Source organism: Amblyomma maculatum, chromosome 6, assembly GCF_055883805.1.
Source record: "Amblyomma maculatum isolate TAMU_Amacu chromosome 6, ASM5588380v1, whole genome shotgun sequence".
Taxonomy (NCBI): Eukaryota; Metazoa; Arthropoda; class Arachnida; order Ixodida; family Ixodidae; genus Amblyomma; species Amblyomma maculatum.
Genome location: NC_139349.1, coordinates 99,275,737 through 99,293,459, shown reverse-complemented (window position 1 = coordinate 99,293,459; position 17,723 = coordinate 99,275,737). Strand labels below are relative to the sequence as shown.

The 17,723-nt window shown below is 44.5% G+C and overlaps 1 long non-coding RNA gene across 2 annotated transcripts in view; it reads left to right on the top strand.

Annotated features, from left to right (window-relative positions):
- Positions 1–5,003: 5,003 nt before the first annotated feature.
- Positions 5,004–17,723, top strand: part of LOC146186390 (uncharacterized) — a 39,820-nt gene continuing 27,100 nt past the window's right edge. The window contains exons 1-2 of one of the 2 annotated variants that reach the window (XR_014708106.1): positions 5,004–5,328; positions 10,705–10,862. This is a non-coding gene — a long non-coding RNA (uncharacterized LOC146186390). Of the gene's footprint in view, positions 5,329–5,400; positions 5,542–10,704; positions 10,863–17,723 lie in introns of those variants that run through there. The other variant, XR_014708105.1, reaches the window with a different exon arrangement.

Genomic DNA, 17,723 nt, shown 5'->3' with positions numbered 1-17,723 from the left:
TTGCATCGAATCACATTTCTGGAGATAATACCATTAACACCACAGAGTGCAGCAAAAATCTGTGTTCTGCTAAATTTGATGACAGAACATTCGAGGCAGCCAGTTTGGAACACTTTTGGAGCAATATTGTGCCTTGGAGCAGAATGGAGCATATGAAGGGGCACTCCCACCCCTGATATACTATTGATTCTGAGGTGCTGGAATTCCAGTATGTGCCGTCTGCCAAGTAACGGCACCTTCGTTGGAGAAGTAGTGGGCGAAATGGTTTCGCGTCTCAGCAGCATTTCCTTGGTAGTTCCTCGACTGTGTGGTCTCCAAGTCAAGTAGGCTACTTGATGCAGCTTCTCTCCTCCACTGTCCTGGGACAACATTCCCATAATCATCTTCGCAATCGACATAGCCTGGCGGGCAATAGGCTGCATCTCAAGTTGTCGATATGAAGTTGTGAAGGGCACAACAGGCCAGAGCAGCAACAGTAGCGTTTTTGGGATGTAGGTTGATGGGTCCAAGCAGGATTCGCCACCGAGCCGCCAGAATGCCAAAAGCATTTTCCACAATGCGCCTGCAGTGCAATTAAAAAACATGATTATATGTTTTGTCACTGTGAAATAGTGCAAGTTAGCCATTTTCACTTCAAGCAAGATTTGTATTAGTGCACATGATTAGTTAGTAATTAAAAAAGGTATTAGATATGAAGGAATGTACACTGAACCATATAAATCCAGGAGCGCGGACATCAAACAGTAATAGTGCATCCACTGGTCGCTTTAGTTTTTTACCAGAATGCTAAATCCTGCCTGGCGCAGGCATGAGAGTGAAAAGGAATAAAAAAGCAGCGACTATACTGCAGTTTGTTTCATGCTTCATGTGACCTGTAGGCAACTATTGCAGCCACCAATTAACTGTTTAAACTGAACAGCTTGATAAATGAAATTTATTTATATTCGGCGCCTGTGGCGAACATTGGTGAAAAAAAGTCTCAGTACACAAGATTATAAAAGTGAAAAGGCAAAATTCTACTGATCTTGGAACAAACTGTGTTTAGGGTTGATTGTTTTAGATACAAGCATACCTAAACTGTCGGCAATCATGTCAGCACACTCCTTTGTTATGAATGCAGACAATTGTGCGAGTGCTAGATTAGCCTTAGCACTTCACACAGGAAAACCTAAAATGTGCAAAGACGCTTGGGCTAATACTAGCCAGCCACATGCACGCAGTTTTGAAAACAAAGGGGGCTTGACAGCAGCGCCCAGCATGTACTGGCGGTAACTGTGCAACTCTGACTTGAGCTGTTTTATATTGTGCTCATCCCTTACTGTGTGTCCCATACTGTTCAACTGAATTCATTCCGCAGCACTCCTAGCAGTGCTCTTACTATATACAACTTCCACAAACAATACAATAATGCAGGAGTGTCATCTGGAAATGAGTTACTTAGTTGAAAAATAAGCCTTAGGGAGAAGCTGACTGACAGATTTACGTAAATGGTCCATGATAGCAGTGTGTTTCGGTGGGTCAACGTGACAGATATTCTCAAGCTGATCCCCCCCTCCTTGGTGTGCTTTTTGAGGATCTGCTTGCCCGTTGCTTTACTTTGAAGGAAATCATGAACATCCCCAAAAAACAAGGTTTTTTTGGGGGGGGGTTTTAACAAATTCCATATTTTTTTTTTACTGGCAAAGTTTGTGGATGTTTTCAGTTAAAATTGAAAACTAAATGGCCTAGTTATGAATTATGAAAAGGTCACAGGCAAATGCCATGCAGTGATTACTGTTTACTAATGTTGTACACACCGCTGCGAAGAAAACATGCAAACTAGACAATGTTTATACCCTTATTTTTGCTTGGCCGTATGTACTGCAGAAAATAATTTTGCTGTGCATTTAATTGCTCATATGATTTTATTTCAATAAATACTACGCTTCTTCATAGCAGCTCTCCTCCCTCCTTGTCACTCAAGCACGGTGTAAAATACTATATGAAATAAATGCTACTGACGAAAATCAATATGAAGGAATTTCAACATCATCCTTCTTTCTTTTCTCATACTGAATAAACTTATCCCTATCTATACAATGCCATTCATTACCTTGCTCTGCTCTGGCGGTAGTTGAACACCCTCTGCTCTTGCATGCTCTTGCCGGGGTAGGAGCGCAGAAAATCGTGCCTCAACTGGAATGCCTCGTCCCCAACGAAGACATACGGTGCAACCTTCTGGCTTTTTGGGAGGCATGCTGCTGCTGGTAACTTCACAGAGGCGTTGCTTAGCCTCTTCCCAAAGGTGTGTGACTTGAAAATTCCGCCGTTGCTATGCCGCCCCGGTGCACCGACATCGACCATCAAGAACTTGTAGTGTGCATCGACGATGGCCATGAGAACAATAGAGAATGTCTCCTAGTAAAAGCAAAAACGATGTGCATGAGCAGACTGTACACATTTGACATCTGATCTAGTTCATTACCATGCCAAGCTGCTGTTAATGAACTGTACCTTATAGTTGTAGTAGCGGCTTCCCGAATGTGGTGGTGCTGTGATCTGTACGTGTTTGCCATCAACGGCTCCTACGCAATGGGGAAAATTCCAGCGCCCAGTGAATTCTTCTGAGGACTGCTGCCACTGTACAGGCCCTGGATCCTAAACAACAAAGAAAAATTAGAAGACATGAAGGAACAGTTTGGAAGCGAGTAAAATTCTAAATATAATTTTTCCATGTTAGGTCATTGCACCACTACAATATGTTCCACTGCTACCCTCATGGCTCTTTAATGCTAATTTGTTTCCTAAACCCCCTACTTAAACTTTATGACGAGTTAAGTACAGAATGAGGCAAGCAATACATACAGGCAGATAAAGTGGCTCCAAATGCTGCCAGATCACTTTGCAGGCATTGTGTATGACAAGCTGACATGTTGCTGGTGCTCTAAACACCATTGCTATCTGTTTGATAGCCATTCCAGAGGAGAGGTACCTGCGTATGATAAGAAAGTTGAAAACCTGTGAGCGAGCCTCAGTAAAGTCACAAGGGTTACAGTACCTGAGAGTAATGGCAAGTCGCTCTTCAGAGCAAACAGGCTTCCGGCAAAGAAAATTCTTCTCCAAGTCCTTTCGGACAATGCTGTGGAGCTGGTCAAACTGCTTCGGAGTCATCCTGTAGTACCTGAAGAACATATCCTTGTCCTGCCTCATGATTTTGAACTGAAATGACAACAGTGGAACAATAATTATGAACTGTAAAATAGGCATATGACTTCTTCCAAAACAGAGACCGAACATCTGATCTACCCTTTATCATTTATGGGCTTTGTATAACATGGTAGGTGACACAGAGAGACAGCATCTTTTTTTAATGCAGTGGGCGATGCATTCCTCAGTTCACATTGCTTCAATTTTAAAAACGGCACAGGCGTCTCACTTCAAGTACTTCTTTTTCTCAACCGGTCGATCGTGCTGACCGTAATCTGGAGCTTAGACAAAGGTGTCCGATATTCATTTCAAATAAAGTATTCGTCTTTCGGGTTTATTGGGGCTGAAATGACTGGTCGGGGGTATGTTAGAATTGACAGGATATGCTGCTGACGTGGCATTATCAAGTGTCAAAGCATCGCTTTTGCACTTCTAGGTAAGCAAAAGTGATTTGGCCAATCTCTGTGGAATGCTTCTGCCAAACTCATTCAATGCACTGCTTCGGACAGAAAACACATGACACTGCATTAATACATACGTGGTTACATGGGATCTTGCTGTGGTAACCTTTGGTTACCATTGTTAGTTACCAATGCTTACCATCAAATTGTCACTTGTTTACCAGCAAGTTACCACCATGCATGGAGTGTTTATGGCTATTTACCGAGTGGATGCCGCAAGGTTACCGCTTGGAGGTTCCCAGCCGGTTACCGAGGCTTCGCAAATTCCGTGATTACCAAGTTCAACGATCGACTTCTTTTTTTTTTTTCAGGCATATGCGGAAAAGCAACGCCCAAAAGAATGGTATCGCTTACGATGACGAACGGCAGTTCCAAGTTGCAGTAGTTATTATAGCTCACGTCCCTATTCTCGCATTTTTTTACGCGTGATCAATGCATTTGGGTGGCATTCAACAAGCATCTTGAAAGTAAAAAGAATAATAGAACAAAACCTCATTGTGGCATGTGGTAAGATAAACAGAAGTGGCTAGTTGGTGTTTTGGAACGCTGAACAGTAGACGAATTCTGGAGCTTACCACGGTGTGGTATTCGCCCTCCTCCTTTCTTGCTTGCCAGACGGGGTGCACCCAGAATTTCCTCTTTTGCTTCTTATTTTCTTCCAAGTTCCTAATCTTCGTCAGCAATAATCTTTTTTTCAACAGCAGTAGGCACACTATCCCTATTGCAACCTACAATAACCTGGGCAGCCACGCATTCTCCCTCGTAATGCAGATTACTGTTTTCAACAGAGGCGGGTTTCCAGAGTGCTATTCGCCAACAAGTGCCACAAGCAACTCACAGAACGAAGCTGACAAATTTTAATCCTGCTTGCTCGCGTCTGCTCTCCGTGCTACGCGTACCGCTATGGAGGAAGGAAAGAACTTCGTACCGTGGTTTTTCACGCACAGTGTAGCCAAACAGAACACTCACAGCCGACTCTCTCCGCTGAAACGGCAAAAAAGTACTTAGACATTGGTCATCATCATTATCATCAGCCTGACTATACCCACTGCAGGGCGAAGGCCTCTCCCATATTTCTCCACTTAACCCGGTTCTGTGCTAGCTGCATCCACTTGACCCCTGCGAACTTCTTAATCTCATCCGCCCACCTAACTTTCTGCCGCCCCCTGCTGCGCTTTCCTTCCCTTGGAATCCAGTTTGTTACCCTAAGCGACCATCGGTTAGGAGACATTGGTAAGCGTACCTAATAGTAGAGTGTTTATTGAGTAATAGTAGAGTGTTTATTTAGTATTTTGACGATTAGGAGAGGAGCAAATGGCATATAAACATTCTTGCATTTCGTGCGGACTGAAACGTTGTTGACTCTTCTGGCCATACTGAGGCGGCAGCCGCCGCTTGTTCGCTTCATGTAGCTGGCTCCGCGGACGCTTAGCGTCCGTCACACCGCGGCGGTTTTTACTGCCGCGCGATAATCGTTAGAAAAAAATGCTCCATGTATTCCGGCCTTAACGCGACAGTGGCAAGCGTCGCAAGAATAGAGATGCATGTGTCGCTGGGCGCATCGGCGTCTTCGCTCTGACCAACTTTACTAGAACAAACTGCTCAAACCTGCCGAAAGAGAAAATTTTGCTCGTTCGCCCAGAAGTGCATGCGCAGTCAGCCAATAGCAGGAATGCTCAGCGTATGTCACTGCCACTTGTTTCGTATGCTTTTTCCTTTTGAAGTGCTGCATTATGCATTGCCGAGTGAATTTCTCAGTTTGTACTATGAACAATTGTGAATCGTCAAGGATTCAGCGAACTTGTAGTCGCAACCAAAAAAATAAGCAAAAGGTCACGTGACTACATATATAGCTCAAGTTAACACATCAACTTGTCAAATTCAATACGGCGTGGTAAGTGCATTTTATTTTGCGTGTTGTCGCAAAAATACTCCTGTGAGGTGCGGGGGATGCGAGGCGTACCTGCGGGTCTGAGGTCTGATAGAAAAGCACTTTAATTCGGCATCGTGCACTTCACTGGGCGGGGGAGAGAACACACCAACAAGACTCTCAGCTGCTTTAATGGCTGCTTGCACACACAAGCCATTTACTAAAAGAATGCGCTGCTACAGGCCTAGATGGTTGCCGAAAAGGTAGATGGCGCAACCTGATTGGCATGGGTCAGGTCTGCAGTCTTCACATCCCACCCCTCTTAAATGATTTCCCCATTCTCAAATTACTCCTCACAGTCGTTGAGCCATCGCGGGGGATGAATATGACAACGAGGTTGGCTAAGGACATAAAGGCATGGAGGAAGAAAAAAACTGGTTGGGCAGTGTTGTGAGCACAGTCCGCAATCAGTTTTGGTGCTTCGGGGGACAGTTCTCTGTCACATCTATCTTGCACAGGCCCAACTGATGATGGAGAGAACAGTTCTGAGTCAACAATTTCACTCTCTGCATATTCACATGACACAGTAAGCGGCATTGCTTGCATGTTCACCAGGGCTTGATCTATGTATGGCGCATGAAAGGGCTTTATTTGGCTCAAGGGAACAATTCTTTCGTCCCTGGCAGATGTACTGGCCAAGTGGGTGGTGGCATTCGAAGGTGATTGGTGCCTTAGCTGACAATCTTATGCAGGCCTTTGAATGTGGGGGCAAGCTTGGATGAACCATCTGTGATGGGCTCCTGACGCTGAAGCCAGACACACTGGCCAGTTCGATACTTGGCATTCCGATGTGACTCATCGTAGTGACATTTTTGTAGCTGCTGAGCTTGGATGGAGTTGTCTTGTGCTTGTGTATGACGTTCTGTGAGGTCCAGTAACCTTGCCTCAAAGCCAGGTGTCACTGGATGGCAAAATTTATCTGTGGGCAATTTAGGAACATAGCCATGCCGTAGTTGAAAGGGTGAAAATCCTAAGCTCATGTTGATCGTAGTGTTGACAGGCTGTGGCGAGTTTCCTTTCCCAAAGTGAAGGTTCAGCACTACAGCACTACATATTTTCTTGAGTGCCGAAACAATAGTTGCATTGCTTGGCTCTATGAGATCATTGCTTGACGCATGGTATTTAACAGAGAAGTGCTGTTGAATTCCGTGAAGTCTCGGGAAGTGCGTGAATTCGCAAGAGTTGAAAGCACGACCGTGATCTGACAGTCATCAAGGACGCCGTAGTGATCGAATACTGAACACAAGTGCTGAATTGCTTCCTTTGCACTTGTTGTCGACACAGCAGCAGGTACTATGAAGTGTGGCAAAGTCAGTCACATTCAGGATATACCTGTTACTGTCTGCAAGAGGCATTGTAATGTGATCCATTGCAAGAGCAGTAGATGGGACTTCTGTCGTCGGCATAAAGCATGTCTTTTCCTAATTTTTTGTTGTAGGGCGGCTGTAAGCTTGCCATATCTGACAGCCCTGAAAATACTGATTTATAGTAGAGTTCATCTGTAGTCACCAGTAGCTGTCTTGTAGCTTTCGAGGTGTATGCTTTATGTTCATATGGCCGCTGTTGTCATGAGCCATTTTTAGAACTGATTGGCGTGGCTTACAGGGTACAACAATGGCGTGCAGGTTAGAAGGCATATCATGGTAAAGAATGTCATTCAGTAAGAGGAAGTTAGAAGTCTCTTCACTGTCGGATAAGAACTTTTGGCGGATGGACGAGCACTCCTGGTCTACATGTTGAAGTTTGCGCAGTGTTATTTTGGAGTCTAAAGTGGCACAAAAAAAGGAGGAAGAGCATATCAGTGACAACAATCTGTTTCCCTGTCTTGTGTTGAACAGTAAAATCAAATTCTACAAGGTCTATGAGCATGCTAGTTGTTGTGGTAAGGCAGGCTACAGTCAAATTATCTGTCAAGAGGCAAAACTTCCAGTTGACGAGGTAAGGGCGGAATTTAAACAGATGGCCCAGTGAACTGCCAGACACTCCCACACATAGCTGTGTAAGTATGTTTTAGATAGCAGAGAGCACTCTACTGGCGTATTTAATAACATTGTTAGCCCCTTGTCGTTAAAAGAGCACAGCAGAGGCATTCATTGTCACTGTGATTGGGGTGGCTGGGTCGAATTGACCAAGTATGAGGGCTTTTAATCCTTTTCGAAGAGCCTCAAACACAGAATCACAAGCTGCAGTCCATTTGAAGGTTCCAGTTCTGACAATTTCCTGAAGAGGCACTGAAACCTGGGCACAGTTACGGTGAATCGTCGGTAGAAATTTGCTGTCTGAAGCCAGGACAGTACGGATTTAGCATTCGTTGGCGGGGGCATCTTCATCGGTTCAACTTTCTCAGGGTTTGGTTGTTTGCCTTCTTGGGAAAGAACGTAACCCAAGAATGTCAAAGATGGTACTGCAAACTGGCATTTGGCAAGTGTGACTTTGAAGCCACTTCTCAGCAGTAGTGTAAAGACATCCTGTAGCAGGTCCACGAACTTGACGAAGTTGGTACCAAAGAGAAGGACATCAAGATATACCCGGACACCACGGTTTGCATGTTGTGGCCTCAGCTGTTGAAAAATGTTTTGCATGACTCTGAAAAGTTGCGGGGCATTCTTAAGACCAAATGTCGTGCTAGTCCACTGAAAGGTGCCATGATGGGTTAAAATGATGTCTTAGGCTGATTTTCCTTTCATACTTGAATTTGCCAGTATGCAAATTTCAGGTTAACACTCCAAAGAGGGAGCAGCCAGCGATATTGCTTATAATATGTTTGGCACGGGGAAGTGGCTAGGCAATGGTGAGTCTGCTTGTTGAGAGGGATGTAATTTACACCGAGCCCCTTTTTCGTGCCCCTTAAAACCACGACTGCAGGAAAGGCCCAAGGGCTTGTGGATGGCACAGTAGTGCCTCTTTTTAAGAGCCCATTGGTTTGCTGCTTAATGAATGCTCTGTCAGCAGCATAACGGTACAGTTGTCGACTATATGGCACAACTCCAGGGGCAAGTCAATGGCGTGTTCGGCCCCCTCATAGAGCTCGAAACTGTTTTCGTCGAAGTCAAAAAGCTTTGTATATTACTGAAGAGCATCTTGGGCGATGGCTGTCTGTTTTTTGTTTAGCTATTTCCTATCTGTGCCTCACTTAGGATGGGACTCTCCTCTTCCAATGCTGAGCTGCCTGCATAGTTTGGTGGCGTGGCTGTCTTTTCATCGGCACTGTTGTCCTGCAGTGTTATTTCATGGCATGCCAGTGAAAGCCACGGCAGTTGGTTGACATCTGGGAGGGGTTTGATCTCTAATCCTCCAATGACGAAGTTAGAGCAAACAGGGATGAGGTCATGTGCGGTAGTATGGCTTTCGACATCCTCAGGAAGACGCTTCCATTACAGAGCAGCATGGTGTTTGTGCTCGTCTATTGGACTTGGGTGGCTGGTGGATTTGGATTGTTGGCTTGGGTGGCATTATGACAAGTTCGGTTTGGGCAGCTTCAAACCAGTCCTCACCGTGGATCAGAGATAGCGTGTTACGTGTGAGTACCGTCACATCTACCATCTCGGAAATAGGTCCAATGGAGATGCATGTAGATATTTTACCTGCCAGTATCACAGTAACACCACTGGCGATGGAGATGGGTGACTTCCTCCAGGGCGACAATGCAGATTATGTGACAAAGTCCTGGGACAGTGTTACAGTGTTGTGAGCGTGGAGCCACTGTTTGGAAAGGCATCAACTTTTCCTACACCTTCAGCATGAGCTTCTATCACAGCGCACAGTACAAGTGATCCCACTAGGCAGGACCTGGCAGGGGTAGGGGGGTTTGGCGTTGCCCGGAGGTTGTAGGCGTGGAGCTCTGGGCGCAGTGCCCTTGGCAGACAGGTGTCCTGGTTGGCAGCAGTCGAAGCATATCGCCTTAGAAAGGTAGTCTACAGGGTTGTAGGCAGGGGCGCCGTGCTTAGAGGAGATTGTATTATACCAAGCATCTCACTGGTCTGGCAGAAGGGCTGAAATGCGTTGTGGTCGATCTGTTCTGTTAAAAGTGATATGAGGATTTGTGCGATCTAGGTCACGTAGCGGGGCTTGCACTCTGGACACTGAGACCTTGGCACTCTAACTCTCTGCTTACGTCTGTCGAAATGATGAATGTCTTATGATTCGGTCCAGTTATGCGACAACATTCATGTATGTGGTGACCGTTGTTGGGCATTGGGCTGTAATGGTGGTGGCCAGACTCGCGTTGGCGGTTCCTTGCAGGGTGTGCTCTATGCACCTGCTGGTCGCTGAGGCGACTGGGCATCCAAAAATAGCTTGAACTTAGCCAGCGAGTAGTTCACGAGGCTCTCTTCATGTGCTTGCACACGACATGTAACTGACTGTTGCCACTGCAACAAGGTGAGCTTGTCGCTGAACTTTATCGAGAAAAGCTTGCCTGAAACTTATCCATGTTGTACATTGACGGCCGATGGCACAGTTTTTCAAGGGCGACGGTGAGGAGTGTTGTTTGCTTTCTTTTTCCTTCATATGTGTCTATGCAGCCGGATAAGACAAATGGTTTATCCATGCTATGTCATATCATGGCAGTTCTGAAATGCATTTGGCTTTGCTTGCAGCCTAGTATTAGAATGTTTATGTGTGGACTGTGTATTAACTGTACAGCAACATTTGAAATAGGTTAGCTACTATGCTTCAGGGTCAGCTTAATAAATAACAGCATTGAAGCATGGAGCAGTCACACGGAACACCATAGAGGAGAGATTGCATTTCACTCCTTTGTAATATGATTCAGTGTACATGTAGAGGTGGGGTATTTTTGAAGGTAATGTGTAACTACCCTGTTTTCTGTTTCTGTTAGTGGTTACTTATGGGAGATTTAGCACAGGGGCATAAATGCTTCAAGAAATCATTCTGACATCCTAAATTGCTTGCTGCTTTTTTTTACCTACTTTTCACTGCTATAGGTGCGGCATTTCAGCTTCGACGACTCCAAACAAATCTACTCGAATTGTGTCAGTGTTTAGCTAGGTCTCTATCTAAAATTTTATCATTTAATGAGTTACACTCAGACTGCGGATCTTAGAAATTCTTTGAATTGCATTAGGTGCATGAACCATACATATTCTTTCTTTTGTTCCGTTATAGCTGCCCGAGTTCAATGGTTCTTTGTGGAACAAGTGGAGTGCTCTTACTCAACATATTTTCAATGGTTTGCTGATCCAAAAAGTACCTGTGCCTGATTAATGACCTGTCCAGAAGAAAAAGTGGAAATTAGAGCATTTCACATCTCCTGTTTATCTGCGGTAAGTGACAACCTCCCTTCTGCATGTTCCTTGGCTTACAAATTGTTAGGGGTTCTTTGTTAGATCTGTGACACACAGCTGTTGTAGGGTACACTGATTATCCTGTTCAGTAAAGCTAACCGGGCTTCCTTATTTTTTTTTTTTAGATACACACGACAAGTGCGTACTGACAAATGTGGTTTATTCAAACATGGTGATACATTAATGCAGTCCATGCGGATTGTCAATGTTTCATTACAACAAGTGGTGTCGCACTTGTGCAATGTCTTTGCTTATGTATAGTTCTATCTCCTCAGCTTTTAGTGTAACAGAGGAGTTGCTTACGCACACTATACGCTGGAGGCAAAAAGGAAATAAAAGAAGGTTTTGAGATATTGAACGCTTATGAGGACAGGTAGGTATGTAAGGTATCTTAACGTGCTAACATTTGCTAGGTAAAACTGACGAACAGATTTTTTTCAAGCTGCTCTCTTAACTTTTAGCCTGTGTTAAATGTGTATCTATCTACATCTTAGAATAAAAAAATGATTTCATCGACAGCACACAGACATGACACAGCTGATGGTAATGAATTTGCTTGACTGCGTTAACTTGAACATATGCATGAACAGCGTTAATGTACCCCTTTTTCTGGATACTCTACAGTTGTCAGCGCACACTTGTCCTCTGTATATTTTTTTTTCTAGTCTAATTACTTCTGTAGCCATCAAAATTGAAATGTTCTGTGACCATTGTCAGAAACTAACATATTTTTTGTGTAAAGTATGTTTGGTAACGTCTACTTGAAGTTCAGCATTTAGTATTCATTATGCACTTATGGGAAAAGCAGCAGCGTTGACCAATATGATTGATCTGGACAGCACAGGCAGGACATTTTACAAAGGAAAGCCTTGATTTGAAAAAGAGATGATTGAATTAGTCTTCAGGTAAGCCTGTATTTTGTATTTTTTAGTTGATTTCAGGGGCAGTATATTGGTGCACTGTATTGGGGGGCGGCAAAGATGGTATGAAGATGAGCATAACAAGCCTGTGCATTGCTTGGTTAGAGAAAAGGGACCGTGAAACGATAATTGCAATAATATTGTCTAATGCAAGAAATTCATAGAGGTGGTCTTTGTGAGATTTTGAAGATCTGCATGGAGTCTATAATTTATAAGTAATCCTTAAAAAAAATAGTTGTGGTTTAGCTCTGGTTAACCCTAGTTGAATCCTGGTTAACCCTCGTTGAATTGCGATAGCAACGGCGGAAGCTTCTTTTGCCTGCTACATTATTCCCCTGTCCTGCCCTGTCAGTGTAAGGTGCTGCATTATTGGGGACACTTAAGCTCATCCTTTAAGAGTATGACGTGAGAGCGTAAGCTACCAGTCCACGTATAAATGAGAAGAGTTCAATGCTGCTGAACCGAATGTGGAACGAAAGCATTAGCTGCCGGTGACCGAGCGTTCTTCTTCTTTCTCTTCTTCTCCTCCTTCTTCTTCTCGGCTATTCAAGGTCAAATAGAGCCCTTCCCGGGACGACGTAACGAACTGAAACCTGGCGCAGTATTGCTATCGCAATAAAAGTGTCCCTGGCGTCTGCAACCAAGTAGAGTGACACCTTCTCACGTGCCCCTTCCAGCTGATATCAGCTGGGGTCTCTGGGTGCACCCCCTCATTCGACGCTTTGAAGTGAAGCGAATGGAACTGGTTGTGGGAAGTATTGTCGCGATTTGTTTTATTTAATACGATGAAAGCTTTATATGTCTCGTGCAATGCAGAACTAATGTCATGAGTAAGAATTGATAGAGGTAATTAGATATATAGAATGGATCAGGGTGCAGTATGTTGTAACGAGAGGTAATAAAAACTGCGTATTCCATCATGCCTTGCTGACGCCTCTGGCACGACATTTGCTCGCAAGGCATCACTAACAGATGCCACTTTTGATCTTGCATATCAAAACTGTGATGCAACGATCTTCTTGCTGTTTACTGCATGCTGTCATAACATTTTGAATTCTAATTGGCATGCATCTACTAATCTAGTTAGACAGAGATTTGAAGCGACATGGTATGTGCCTCTAATTGTATGCCGTGATCACCTCACTGCACCACATGACGTAGCGCAGCGGGCGTTTTCAGAGGCTGAGTGGAGAGGACAGTGTCAAAGAAGCAGAAAGAGTGCAGAATGCATAAACCAACCGGTCGTGTGGTGGCATGCACCACGGAAGGAAGCGTGGGAATAGGGCATTGCTGCGCAAGCGAGTTTTTGCCTACATACATGTAGAAAGTATCTTGAAAAATTTTTTTTTCTTGTTTGTCTGCATGCGTTGAGTTGAAGGCGAGGAGTCATTTTTCATTCACTCCGTGTTCGGCATTAGCGAAGCTAAAGTAAAATTTCTTACATTGTGGAGGGACTGACAGAATACCTATTGCTCACGTTCATTTTCTAGATTTAGTAAAAAGCTTTTATTATAACATGGATTTTTACGAGTACCCCTCTGTGATGACCCATCGCCGCAAGTATCCCGGCATGGTGACACATGGTTTAGCGCACTCGACTACTATGCCCGAGGATGTGTGATCGAATCCCAGCTGTGGCAGCTGCTTTTCGCTGGAGGCGAAAAACAAGGCGCCCGTGTGTCAATGCACGTTAAAGAACCTCTGGTGATTGAAATTTCCAGAGCCCTCCATTACGGCATCTCTCATAGCCTGAATTGCTTCGGGATGTTAAACCCCACAAACCAACTTGAATTTGTATGAGTAAATGAAACATGCTGTTGTTCATGTCTCAAAATGGATCACATTGATTGTCATGTTAGTGGTATTCATAGGGCCAAAATCATTTCTTGCAGTAATATCAACCTACAAGTTACCCTGCAGGTGTCAACTTCAGCAATCTCATTTTGTGCTGTAAAGATAAAGCGGACTATTAATAGCCGAGATTGGCAAAATTCTTAAATACTTATTAACTTCTATTATTTTGTAGGGTCCTCTGCAATTGAAGAAACAGCCTAGCTAAAGACATGACTGCTTGCAGGCCTTCAAGAAAACTCCAGCTTGCCATAGCATTTCAGATGGCAGAACATTTAGTTTATCTGTAGTCGCATGCTGTACTGTGTATTTATGTACAAAAAATTAGTTGTGGTTGAACTCTGGTTAACCCTAGTTGAATTGCGATAGCAATGGCGGAAGCTTCTTTTGCCTGCTACATTATTCTGCTATCACGCCCTATCAGTGTAAGGTGCTACATTATTGGGGACACTTAACCTCATCCTTTAAGACTATGACACGAGAGCGTAAGCTACCAGTCCACATATAAATGAGAAGGGTTCAATGCTGCTGAACCGAATGTGGAGTGAAAGCATTAGCTGCCGGTGACCGAGCATCCTTTCTTCTCCTTCTTCTGCTTCTCCTCCTCGGCTGTTAAACGTCAAACATGGCGCTTCCGCGCCCGCGACGACGCGACAGGCTGAGACCTGGCGCAGTATTGCTATCGTAATAATATACCTCATTTGTTTTCATTTACACATGAGTCTTTCTTGTGCATGTGAACAACACTGTCATAAACTTGTATATCATTTTACTATTGAGATAGTTATATGAGAGAATTGATACGAGCAAGCAAGGGTGCATATCATCGGGCTCATTGCTTACCACTATGGGTTTAATAGGCACCGTGGTAAAAGATGCATACCTAGATGTCATATCTTGTTCTGAAGCACGTATGCATACTCAGATTTCAGATACTATATGTCAACAGCATACTCGCCAACCCTCCTGATTTACCCAGAAAGCTCCCGAGATTTGGCTGAATTTGCCGATTGTGCTACTATTGGCATGTATCTACCAATTAGTTGTCACTGTTCCTACAAAAATGGTTTTTGTGAAACCGGCGCCGCATGACCTGCAGCTGCATTGTGATCACCAGTGCCAGCTTCATCGACTAAGCAGCCAGTCCGATCCAAACCAAGCCCAAATGTAACTGCATTTAATGTGTGTGGAGCACAGTGTGAAGTTGAATTGTACTTGAAGTCATGGCACTATAAAAACACTAGAAGAGATATTTCCAGTTGTTTTTGATTTTTCATACTTCTGTATTTCTGTGGTTTATGAGATCGAAAAAGGCAAACATTTTCCAGAACGTGCGGATGCAAGATTAGCACATCTTATGTTGTTGAAAGAGATTTGAAACTGAAGTCTGCTAATCAGTGTGCAATGTAACATACCAACACCTGAAGCTAGTGAGGGATCATCAGTCTAGATCATATTTCGAGGTAAACTACTCAGAGATATTTTTAAAGCAAGGAAATTGTCCTATTGCAAGGTCCCTGCTAAAGAGCTCATTCTACACTGCCTGAAAATGTCTTCACCTTGTACAGTTTCGTCTATTGACATTCCTATAGCGACGCTGTCACTGTTTTTCAGTGGCTTGGCGGCGTCCCTTCGCAAGACGTTCTTCTCGTTCTTTGGGCTTCTCGGTAGCCCACTTAGCCTTTCTTGCCTCATTTTCACGCTGTCGGTCGGCCTTGTGCCTTGCAGCGAATTCTGGATCGGGAGACTCAATTTCCTGCAGCCTGTACTACTGCCGTAATGAGCACGTCCACTCTCCTTCTTCGATGGTACATATCTGAGGAACGAACGCTCAGCCCCAGCCTGTATCCCACCTGTGCAGAGCAACTCTGTGCATGCACAGTAAGGCGCCTAGCGAAATGAAGACATCACTCGCAGCGACTGTGACAGAGTGCAGCGCTCACCTGTTGCTTCGGCACAACTGGTTGCCATGGTAACGCCGCTTGTGCAGTAATGACCTGTGCTCGGCTTCTCGAAATGCACTTGTACTAGCCTAGTGTAGCTTTCGTTACAATATAAATAGCACTTATTGCTGATATGGGGCCATCGTTGCCCTGACATAACGCTCGTGTTGTGATGCAAAGTCGGTTGAAAAAGCAGCTCTGGAGTACTTTTAAAGTCTTAAGTCAATGAGCGGGTGCATTTTGTGCATAGGCGCTCTTTAATCTGTGGGAGACAGCACACGGCATATGATGCACATACAGTGCCAAAATCTGACCATGTAAGAGATCCCAGCTCAGGCTCGATAATACTCGGCCCTTTTCGCACCGGTAAGAACTTCCCCCTTGAAACCGTTCTCTCACAAGACAGGTTTTCTGGAATTCTCTGCAGTGATTCACAGAAGCCATATTGTGTGGACGCGCTTTCTTTCACAGAAGCGTGTTACATATTCATATTTTCCTTTACAGTGCTGCGCATATGCTTCTTGAGTGTCGCCATAGTTCGGGGTTGGATCGAAAGTTCATTTTAACCGAAGCACACTCAAGAGTTCATCTTAAGCAGGCTTCTTTAGATCAAGTGCTATGGGAAACCGACCAACAGTCTCACATTGCTCATCTTATCTGAGAATTCATCATAATTGATTTCATCTTAACGAGAGTCTACAGTGTGTAACCAATATACAGAGCAAGGTGCCATAATATTTTGAGTTTTTTTTTTTTTTTTGTCTATGTATGGAGTTTATTATATTACAATAGCTGAACAGGCCCATTGAAATGGTGTTACATAAGGGTTGGGACATTCAGCAATTCATTTTTTCGATGCATGATCTGGGTGGGTCAAGTTGATGCACAATGGCATTTGACAAGTTATTCCAGTACCTTGCCATTATGGAAGTGACGGATGCACAGATGTCCGGAACAAGAGAGGAAAAATCGAGTGAATGAAGTTTCTTGCCTCGCTGTGAATGGCGTTCTTCGGCACCGACACCTTGTTGTCGGTGCCACACCGTCTGAGACGATAGAGTTGACGATAACTGGCAACAACAAGTTGACTTGAGGGAAAAATGAAATGAAAACTTTATACAGGAATGTACATATTTATAACAGGGGAAACAACAAGCACGATAACATAGAACTGTCTAAACTCTCCAGCATGGCCGAAGAGACGAGGGATCAAGATCTAGCTCAGAACCAATCCTCCAAGCTGCGGGCCCGGTTTTACCACCTTCGGAGCCCGGCCCACATTTTTCATCACCCAATCACAACAATCTCACACATGATTGGTTTACAAACATTTTGGCGTGTCTTTCCATTTCCGTAAGGTTCATCACCCTCTCCCTAAAACAAACAATGCAAAAGGAACAACAAATTCGTTTCACAACAAACGAAATTTTAGAGAATGGACCTCGAAATGACTGGCTCACGATTACATGTCACGCCCCATGCCTTCACAGTGTTATACTCACTCTCTCCCCTTGGAGAGAAAACGTAAACAGTAAAACACATAAAGCAGTCCCACGTGCGCAATTGTCGCCTATAGCTTGTGCCCTTGGCGGCTCCTTTTACAGGGCAATTATCGACGTCCGAGCGCCATCATTGCGGACCACATTAGAAGAGCAAAACCGTCTTCACGATCTGCATCTTATCCGTCACTGTTACACATGCGCCCAGATACCCGCTCTGCGCCGCCATCTCCCACCATTGTTGGCATCCAGGGTTGGAATCGTCACCGAGACCCACTCAGCGTGCCTGCACCGACTAATTGTCACATTTATAGGGTCCCCGCCAAGGATGTGGGCCTTACACTTTTCAGCCTGGCAGCATTTGTGGTTTGAACAATATGCTGCCCTTTCAAAGGAGACGCTCGTTTAAAAGCTGTGTTGCCTCCGGGCGATCGGTGCGGTCGACGTACTACGGGGTTGTCAGTGTCCAAAGTTCACCAACGCTCTTTTAAAAAAACAGAGCCCCAGCGATGAGAAAAAACTGCGCGTCTTTGAGCGCGACCGTAAAGTTTTCCGAAGAAGGGACTGCTTTCCCTCTCTGTTTTCGTTGAGCCGGACCCTGCTGTAGCTGCCTCTCTGCGCGCTTCT